We start from the raw sequence: 9,569 nt of genomic DNA, 5'->3' as shown, positions 1-9,569 counted from the left end.
TGCTCCAGTGTGTGTCCCTCCCATGGGCTGCAGTCCTCCCAGCAACAGACTGCTCCAGTGTGGGCTGCCCTCAGAGCCCCGGCCTTCTCTGGGCACAGCCCCCTGCTCCGGTGTGGGGTTCTCCACAGGCTGCAGGTTGGCATCTGCTCCACCAGGGACCTCCATGGGTGCAGGGCACAGCCTGTCCTCTCCCCACGGGCTGCAGGGGTGTCTCTTCTTCGGTGCATCTCTCCCCCCACCGCCCTTCTTTCTTCAACTGACCTCAGTGTTTGCAGAGGTATTGCCCTCACTCCTCCTCCTCCACTCTGGTTCCCCTTCTTAAATACATTATCACAGAGGTGCAGCCACCATTGTTAATTGGCTCGGCCTTGGCCAGAGGCAGGTCTGACTTGGAGCCAGGGGAGCTTCAAGAAGCTTCTCACAGGGGCCACCGCTGTAGCCCCCTCCCCTGCTACCAAAACCCCTGCCACACACAAATGCAACACACTTTCTCAGATGACCTATATCATTAGGATTTAGGTCTACTAATTCTTAATTACACATGTGAATGAAAATTCAATTTCTATATAAAGTGTTCTGAAGAGTCCTATGGATATAGAAATATCTGTATAAATATGGAATGTAGAATATTCTTTGAAAAGAAAGTCTCTATAGTTCTAGTCATGTCTTGCATTTCCCAAAGAATACTGGGCTGTAACTTAATGGTTCCAGACTTTTGTCTTTTTTGACTGTAGGAATGTCTCTTATGGAGACCTTCATATGTTTGCCTCTAAATATCATTAATGCATGAAATATTCAGAATAAAAGAGGCATCCATTTAGGACTTCTGTTCTTCCCAAATTTTGTCCTCTGTGTTCCTTACTCTCCTAAGTCAAGTCTTCTCACAACCTCTTTAGCAACAGGTTAGGCATTTTCTTTTAAATCCTGGATGCAATCATGGTTGAATCATGGATCAGTTACCTTGAACAGTTACTTCTTTGTCAATGATTCTAGAAGCAAGCTTTCCCAGCTACTCTTTTCCATCACGCAAATGATTTATTCCCATATCGTATGTCTATTAGTTATTTTGTGTTTGGAACTGCCATATATCGGCCAGTTCTCTATGGCATTTAATCCATTTGTTCATTGTACATGGCCTTTAAATTGCAGAGCTGTGAATTGGGTTGAAAAAGGGTTTCTTAGACTGGGTCAAAAGTGAAACAAATGCTTCTGGGTGGGTGTAACGTGGTGATAAAGTTTCACAAAATAAAGGAAGTCATAAATGTATTACTATTATTTATAAGTTTTCAAAAAGAGCTTGAAGATTTCTAAAAGAGGACTGTAGTTCAGCAGAGCTGATTGGGTCTGGCAATGCTCATTGATGTAAGGTAGAAAGTTCCTTCGCTACAAAAAATACTGTGTGATATTTTATTGCTTGAATCATTGATTTAGCCAGACATAGAATTGTGGTGTTACCTCTTCTTAAAAATCTTCACCCCTGAATTAGTCCCTGTTGCTTCTGTCTCCCTGTAGTCTAGCTCTGAACATCTATGCGCTGTCAGAAGTCTTCCCTATTTCAGTGGAATTTTACATGCCAAAGGTATGAATTTGAAATTGGGTTACAAGATTGCCAGAGCTGTCAGAAGAAGAGACTGTTTCAACTCCTTTTGTTCTCGCCTGTGTATATTGAATTAGTATTGCAGCAAGCATATGTAAATATGTATGAGGCGATACCTGCCTCTGAAAAAACTTGGCAAGTAAGGGCTAATGGTTTTAGCAAGTTCAGGGAGAGTTCCAGTTGGGAATTCATATGCTGATTGCTTTCCACAGGAACTGTTGTCCACAGAGCAAAATATTTTGCAAAACATCTCTGTTCCTGGCTAAGGCAGGTCCCTCCAGAGGCAGAGGGAAATTGTGCCTGCCTGGGCATCTCTCAGAGGAAATGAAGCCCTGGGAAATGGAGGGCATTCAGCAGCGCTTGTTGCTACTCAGACAGTGCTTGTGCTGGCTGGATGCAAGGACCCGGTAACAACAACACAGTGGGCAGGTGACAGTTATGAATAAACCCTTCTCATTTCTGCTCTGCATTCCCCAGCCTCTCTGAGCTTCCACTGCTTCAAATTATTTCTCTGGGTTTTTATTCTAACCAAACCTGGCTCTTCTGCATTTGAATCTTTGTTGGGTGTCTTGCTCTGTGGAAAAGCTCTAGGTAGATCCCTGCAAACCTGAATGAATTGGGGTCCTGTGAGAACATATTTTAAAGCTAACTGTTGATTTTTCAGGTTCATGGTTCTGAGCTATAGTGGAGTCTCTTCCTGCTAAGGTGATCACAGTGTAAACTGAGACACTGAGAACTTCAAGCAGACCTAAGGCAGTGGAGCTTCTGGATGCTTTTAACACCATATTAAGGGTGGGAACTGACAGAGAAGACTCAGAGGAGACTTCAGTTAAGTTTTAAACAAATGCAAGGCATCTGCAAAAGAAAAAGTGAATATTTCTTATCACAATCATAATGACAAGAAAAGAAACAATGATCTTTAAACTGTTACAAAAACAATTTAGAAAGTTTAGAAGCATAAATCCCCTTAAGTGCAATAGTTTAATGTCTACATTTGTTTTTAAAATTGGCTTATTACTAAAAAGGCCCTGGAAGTTGTTGCAAGTGTGCAATATCCCCTGAAATATGATTTAGAATATTTCCATGATTTAAAGAGCAGAGTTTCACTTTTATCTGCTTGTGAACTGACAACAGAAAAGTGTTGGTGTTTTATGCTATTTCATCTTTTGGATATCTCTCTTAAACTTATAGGTCTGTTTAGTTTTGAATTAGTTGCATACCTAAGTTTATTTTTTAAAGATAAGGGTAAGATTTTTTTTTAAAGATAAGGATTCTTAAACCTATTGGATTATGATGTTTACACTATTTGTGATCAATTTTGTATTTCTTTAAGTCTCAACTATCTTTGATAATTCTGTTTCCCCAAGGAAACTGTCTTTTACAGATATGTGTGGATTGGGACAGTGATGAATTACTACTCCTTGTCTCTTATCCCTGAATAACTATATTTCATATTTAAATTGCACATGCGGTAATAACGTTGTGAAAAATCAGCATATTTCAATATTGGCTTTAAAAGACTGTATATCCATTCCTGCAGCAATAATATCTGTCAGTTATATTGAGTAGGATAATAGGATTCCGTATCTGTGACTTTGACAGGGACAACACTGGTGGTACCCATTGTAAATTATTAGCTATGGACCAGCTGGATACCTTCGCTTTGTGGTTTACTTACGAGTTTGTGCTTAAATCTATTTTATGAAGCTTCTTAATAGAAAGCAGAGACATTTCTACTTAGAAACATCGAACTAGAGTTGAAGAGCATACACAAGCAAACAGAATTTTGTATTTCTTCTACTTCTATGCTCACTTATTAGAATAAAGTGATTCTTCTTTGTGAAGATTCTTGGCCATTCTGAAGAATCACTTAAAGTGATTCTTCACCATTGTTGCATGACCTTTTTCTTTTGCGAAGAGTCTACATTTCTGCTGAGTAGAATTAAGCATCTCTGCTAAGGAGAAGGAACATCAGATTGTAATTAAAATAATAGCAATCTTCTAACTGAAACGTTAACAACACTTTTTTAAATACTACATTTAATGTTCCAGAACAGGAAGTCATATAACATAACCAGGTTCAACAAACAGTACAGAAGGCATAATGTTTATTATTAGCATCACATCACCATATGACAGTGACAGGTGGTGATCCACAAATGCCATCACAGTCATCAGAAGCAATGTGGGGAAACGAAAGGCTTCAAAAAGTGCAATTTTATAGCAGTATAAACCAATTCAGACGTCTTATTGTTAGATAACTGTAAGATAAATTTCGAAGTTAATATTTATGGTGTCTGAAATCATGCTTTTTGGTTTATTGGCTATGTAGGATGCTGCATCTTGTCTTTATATTCATTTGCAAGAGCACTGGTGCTGTAAGCAAACCTAGCAGTCATGTATTCTAGAGTTTCCTAAAATAACTCTGTGTCCTAATTTTTCAAGAGATGGGAGGGAAGAAGTTTATATAAGAGGGTCTCAGCTAGAAAATGTGAAATTATGTTTTAAATAGAATTCTGTTTCAGAATTTTCCACTAATTTTACTATTTTTTTGGGCTGTAGTTAACTATTTTAATTTAATTTTCAATAAAAAAAGTCTATTGACTTTGTTTTTTGATCTATGAAAATTTACATTCATATTGTTTACTTCTAAAATATAATATGTTGTGAATATGGTGCTAATAAACACAGAAACATTTTGAACTCCTGTGTATCATGCATACACAAAAAGAATAGTTAGAATTTTCTAGTTATGAACACGAAGGAAAGAATTCTAGATTTGTATGTCAGTCATTTTGTCTTAGGAATATGCTTTTCTTTCTGGGATATCTCAAATGGGAATATGATATCAAATTTTGCCCAATTCCTTTCATACTTTTGTTTGTTTCTTTTTGTTGTTGTTGGTTGTTGTTTGTGTTTTTTTTGTTTTTTGTTTGTTTTTTTTTTTTTTTAATTTGAGGCATGCTAAATGTACTTTAAACTAAAGAACATAAAATAGAGATAGGATTAAGGCAATGTTTTTATCCACCAATGGTGGGTGTGAATATGTTGGGAAAATAAGAAGCGAGAACAGAAGGTGCTGCGCCACCCCCTCATCTGCTTCGGTCATTGTGGTGTGCCCTTCTGTGACATTTAGTGCTCAGCTCTGTCACTTAGCTAGGGGTTGCATTAAATCCTGAACTGAAAAAAATAGAACTTGAAATACTATGTAAAGGTCACACAATTTGTGATTGTGAATAACTGGATAGCTCTTGATTACTCATGAAGATACTGGCGTATCCTGGAAATTGATGATCTTATAAAAAGTTATATCCTAGAAATTCAGGGGTCAAAATATATCTATGTAAGCAATCACATATCACAGAGAGCTACCTGAAAACAAAACAGTGTCTTGAGAACTAATTGTCCTTTCTAGGTGGCGAATACTTACAGATGTGAAATATTTCTACAGCTTGTGGTGTTCATTCATGAATGATTCATGAGACCCTATAAACTGAAATGTGCTGAAATTTTAGGCTTGGTGAATGCTTGAATGCTGTAAGCAGACATTTATTTGTGTTTGTCTTTTTTTTTTTTTTTTCACATGCAAGAGTATCTTACTGTAAGAAACTGTTGAATGTGTTGAATATAATTTATATCCATTATGTGGTGGGTTTTTCTGAAACGAGTAGCAAATCTATACTCTCCTTGGTTTATAAATACAACTTGCCTGTTGTGAATTAATGTTATGTAAATGCATAATTGAAATGAAATAATAAAGGTAATGCCAACTGAAGTGCACTGTATGTGTGTATTTATTTCTATGAGTCTTTTATAGGAAGATTAGACTGAAATACAAAAAAGTTGGATATTATTATTATGAGTTCTCTTTATCATTACAAAGGCTTGATCAGCCATGTCATATCTGAATGCCCTGATTTGCCATATAGTTTTGTGAAACTTCTGGACAAATTCTGGACATCATTCTAAGGGTACCTCTACTGTCTAAAAGCATTCTCTGTGCAAGTGTTACTTCTTAGAGGATGCAAAGGTATAAACAGTTCTTAGAGTCCTTAAAGCAGATATTAAGTGTTTGCTACTCTGACCCAGCTTGAGGGACATCAGAATTTTTTCTTCTTAGGCCTTCTTTTTTCCCCAGTTTTGAATTCTTACCATATCTATCCTTAAGCATATATCTTTGTTTTCTCTCTTTTAGAGGTGATTATCTACCTGGCTTTTAAGGTTTTTTAACTCTAGTAACACTTTCCATTCACTGATGATGTCGAGAAGTAGATTATGACAACCAGTCTGATTTGCTCTTAAAACGTATCTCAGCAAAGGTGCGTGACTCTGTCCTCAATCTAGAATTTTAGTGTAGTACATGAACTTTGTTCACTTTGTCTCGTTGGTGACTGTGTAGTCCGATAATACTGCTGACACTAGGTAAGCAAACTTTCTTTCTGTTCAAGCCACTCATAAATTCAGTCTTGTAAAATGTCCTTGTCTGATGCACTAACAAGTCATAGGTTCTGAAGCAAAAGCTTTATAGACAGAGCACTAAGCATAGAATGAGAAATCTGTTTTTAGGAGAGCAAAGCTTGCAAGGACAATATTGTCATTAGTTTTGAGGTCAGACAGGAGTACTGTTTACTCGTTCTGTGTATGACAATATTTCTTAGAACAGGAACACTTTTACTTGTACCATGTAATTTTGGCAGTATCAGCAAGCAAAGTACAGTTTCTCAATCACTTCAAGAAGATGTATTCCACTTCATGATTATATTACTTGCAACAAGGGGTGGTTTTGTTGGGCCACTAACACATGCAGTGAGACATAAATGTGACATTTATGTGACTGAGCACACAAGGGTGTGTATGCTCCACAACTTTCACCTCCACCTACTAGGGTTCACCTACTGGAATGTCTCTATTAACCTCCCTAGAAAAGAAAATATCTCTTATTTTGCCTTTGAAAATCTCTTGCAATCTTGTGCAGATGTGTAGGTGTGTGTTTTGCCATCACAGTATAATAATTTTCTTCTATTTACAGCTGTGCCTAGCAATGCTTATACTATATATGCTATAAACATATTTTAATGTGTTTCTTTGCCTTTGGTTTAATTCTAATATTTACTTTGCTCAGGTAATCCATGAGTCTGTCTCCACTCCAGTTATAAAGGCAGTTGTACACTGGTATGGCATTTCTTAATGAAAAAATATGCTCTATAGTTTGCATCATTTTATGACATTAGTTTCTCATAAACATCAGTTAGTGTATTTCCTTTAATATTATTATGTGTGTACAAACTGTGGCTTTTATTCTCCATAGAAACAGTGTCTGGGTAGTGTGTGTAGAATAATATCTTGATCAAACAATAACAAGTGCTGGGTGTGTGGTGCAGTCCATAATACACCACCAAAGTGTGCATACTGTCTTGCATTATACTACTCTTGGTGAATTTGAATAGGGACCTCTAGGGGCAAGGATGGCATATGCTTTATCACTGCTGAGCTGAACATCATGTTTGTTTCCAGAAGCAACAATTTTACAGTATTTTTCACATGCACATCTTTGTAATTTAAGAAAAAGGACAAAAATACATACTTTCTTAAATCTCTACATGCGCAGTTCCAAATGCATGTTTAGTAAGGAGAGAAATGAGGTTGATGTCATTTAGCAGTCTCCTGGAGTTTGTTTACTTAAGCCATACAAGCACCGCTGACCTGAGCATCACTGGGTTATGGCTGGATCAAGATGGCTCTTATTACTGTTCCCATTAAAATACAAATTTAACAATTATAATGAATAATTTAAGTACCTTTGTACCCCATTAGACGATGGCATGTTGCTGTAATTTCAGTAATAAAGTATTTAATATTGGTACTTGCAGATGAACTAATGTTTTGTTGCAATGCATATCTGTTGTATTGGGTTGGTAAGATTCTTTGAATCTTCCTCTGATGTAAAGGGGAATGAATTTGGAACCAGCTTCAGTGTTTCTGATCACCTTCAGAATCGTGACGTGTTAGCAGATTTACTATCAACGTATAAAAACTAATGAACCCCTTTAAGCCATGTCATAAAAGTGGAATTCTTTTGTACTTAATTAGATGGCCTGAAAAAGAGGAAATTGGACCAAAAAACTATAAAATTAGCCTCATCAAAACAAATTGGAAACAGATGAGCAACCCACAGTAACTTTACAATAATAATGCTGCAATCCTTACAACACTATGTCTTGGTTCATTTGGATTGCTTATTCAAGGCCTTGTTTAAGTCTTTCCCCCCATTGTTCATTTATATATTATTGATGGAACTGCTGGTGATTCTTATGGTCAAGATAGCGTTATGCTCATAGCCTTGTCAGACTATAATTTTTTTGGTAGATACTTTTTCCCCTTTCCCAAGATGTGTTCTTAGGAATAACATAGAAATTTCTGAGTAAAATGACTCAAATATTTTTGAGAATAAGACTGGGCAAAACCACTATTTTGTACATATTTTTAAAAATTGTAACAAGTTGTGGAGAAATTTTGTACATTCATATTTTGGACTAGGGATTGAAATTTGGCAGAGAATCAGGAATGTGACATTTGATGAAAATAACATGAATTTAACCAACTTAGAAGGCTTCAAAAAATTGTAGCTTGCAGATGTGTAGTAAAGGTGGGTTAGTTTGACAGCTTGAATGTTTTAAGCCTTTTCAGCTGTACTGGGCATGTTCGAGGTTGGAGTTGCAGAACCTGAGCAGGAGTTTCCGTCAAACAGTCCCAGATGCTGGGAGCTGAGGAGGAGGAGATGTCTGCTGTCCACGTTCCTGCCACCGGTGCCTTGGCATCTCAGGGGTGCCATGATGCTGTCTAACTCGAAGCGGATGACTTGGGAACATCGAGTTTGGCGATTTCTAGCTTGAAATAGATGCCTGTCAAAGCTTACAAAATTAAGCTAACTGAAAAAAAATTGAAAATCCATTCTATAATATGTTTTTGATAGCTCACAAAATGCTATTAACAAAGAAATTACAACTTTGTGTTATTAGAAATTCCTAATTGTGTTCTTTGAGGTTTAGAGATCTGATTTCCGAAGTGCTAAGCATTCCTAGTAGCAACAGAAGCAATGGAAACTGTGCGTTGAACGTTCAGTGTAGTGTTTTATATAATGAGAGTTACTCTGAAAAATCCAATGGGAGGGATTTAAATTGGACCCACAAATTAAAAGGCACTTTTGATCATAACTTCTGCAGGTGTCAGCTCCCCATTTGCAAAATGACTTTACTATCCCCTTACCTCCTAGTAGCTGTGAAACTACATTAGTGTTTGTGAAAAGTATCTTCTAAAATCCCATGAGGAAATGAATAATTTTATCATCAAAGTTTGAATAGTGTTTAGTAAGTAGATTATGGAGCTGTTTAGTAATAAAAAAATACTGAAAATACTTAACGGCTTCTTGCTTAATGAGAACAATCCATCTGTATATGGAGTTAGCCAATGATTCAGTGGGAAAATGTGATCATAATATTGCAGTACATAAACACAAACAGGTTTTATGCTGGGGCTTGCTAGCTTTTATGTGATTGACGTTTGACACATTAATATCCTTCTAGCATTTTTTTTGAGTGATGATTTGATAACTATCAAAGCAGGACTCTTGACTTTGTACAAGGGCTTGTTCTTGCATATTTATGGAGATACGCTTGCATATTTGTAAATTTTATTATTCACTTGAGAAAACTTATGTATATAAATGGTTTGAAAGGCATTGTCCACTAGCAATTTGTTAAAAAGTAATCTACTCTCATTTCTTAGGAGCTCTGCAAGGAATAATTTTAGGCACAAATATTATTTGTAGTCCAAGAAATTGATGATTAAGCCTCTTAACATTCTGAACTTGTGTTTTCACTCAGAATTTTTAGATGTTGCTAATGATTCCTGACTTCAGTTCTTGATCTTACTGTCACCGGAGCCCTAAACATGTTTCAAAGAATGAAAATGT

Source organism: Strix aluco, chromosome 16 (assembly GCF_031877795.1).
Source record: "Strix aluco isolate bStrAlu1 chromosome 16, bStrAlu1.hap1, whole genome shotgun sequence".
Taxonomy (NCBI): Eukaryota; Metazoa; Chordata; class Aves; order Strigiformes; family Strigidae; genus Strix; species Strix aluco.
Note: the sequence above shows the minus strand (reverse complement) of the source record.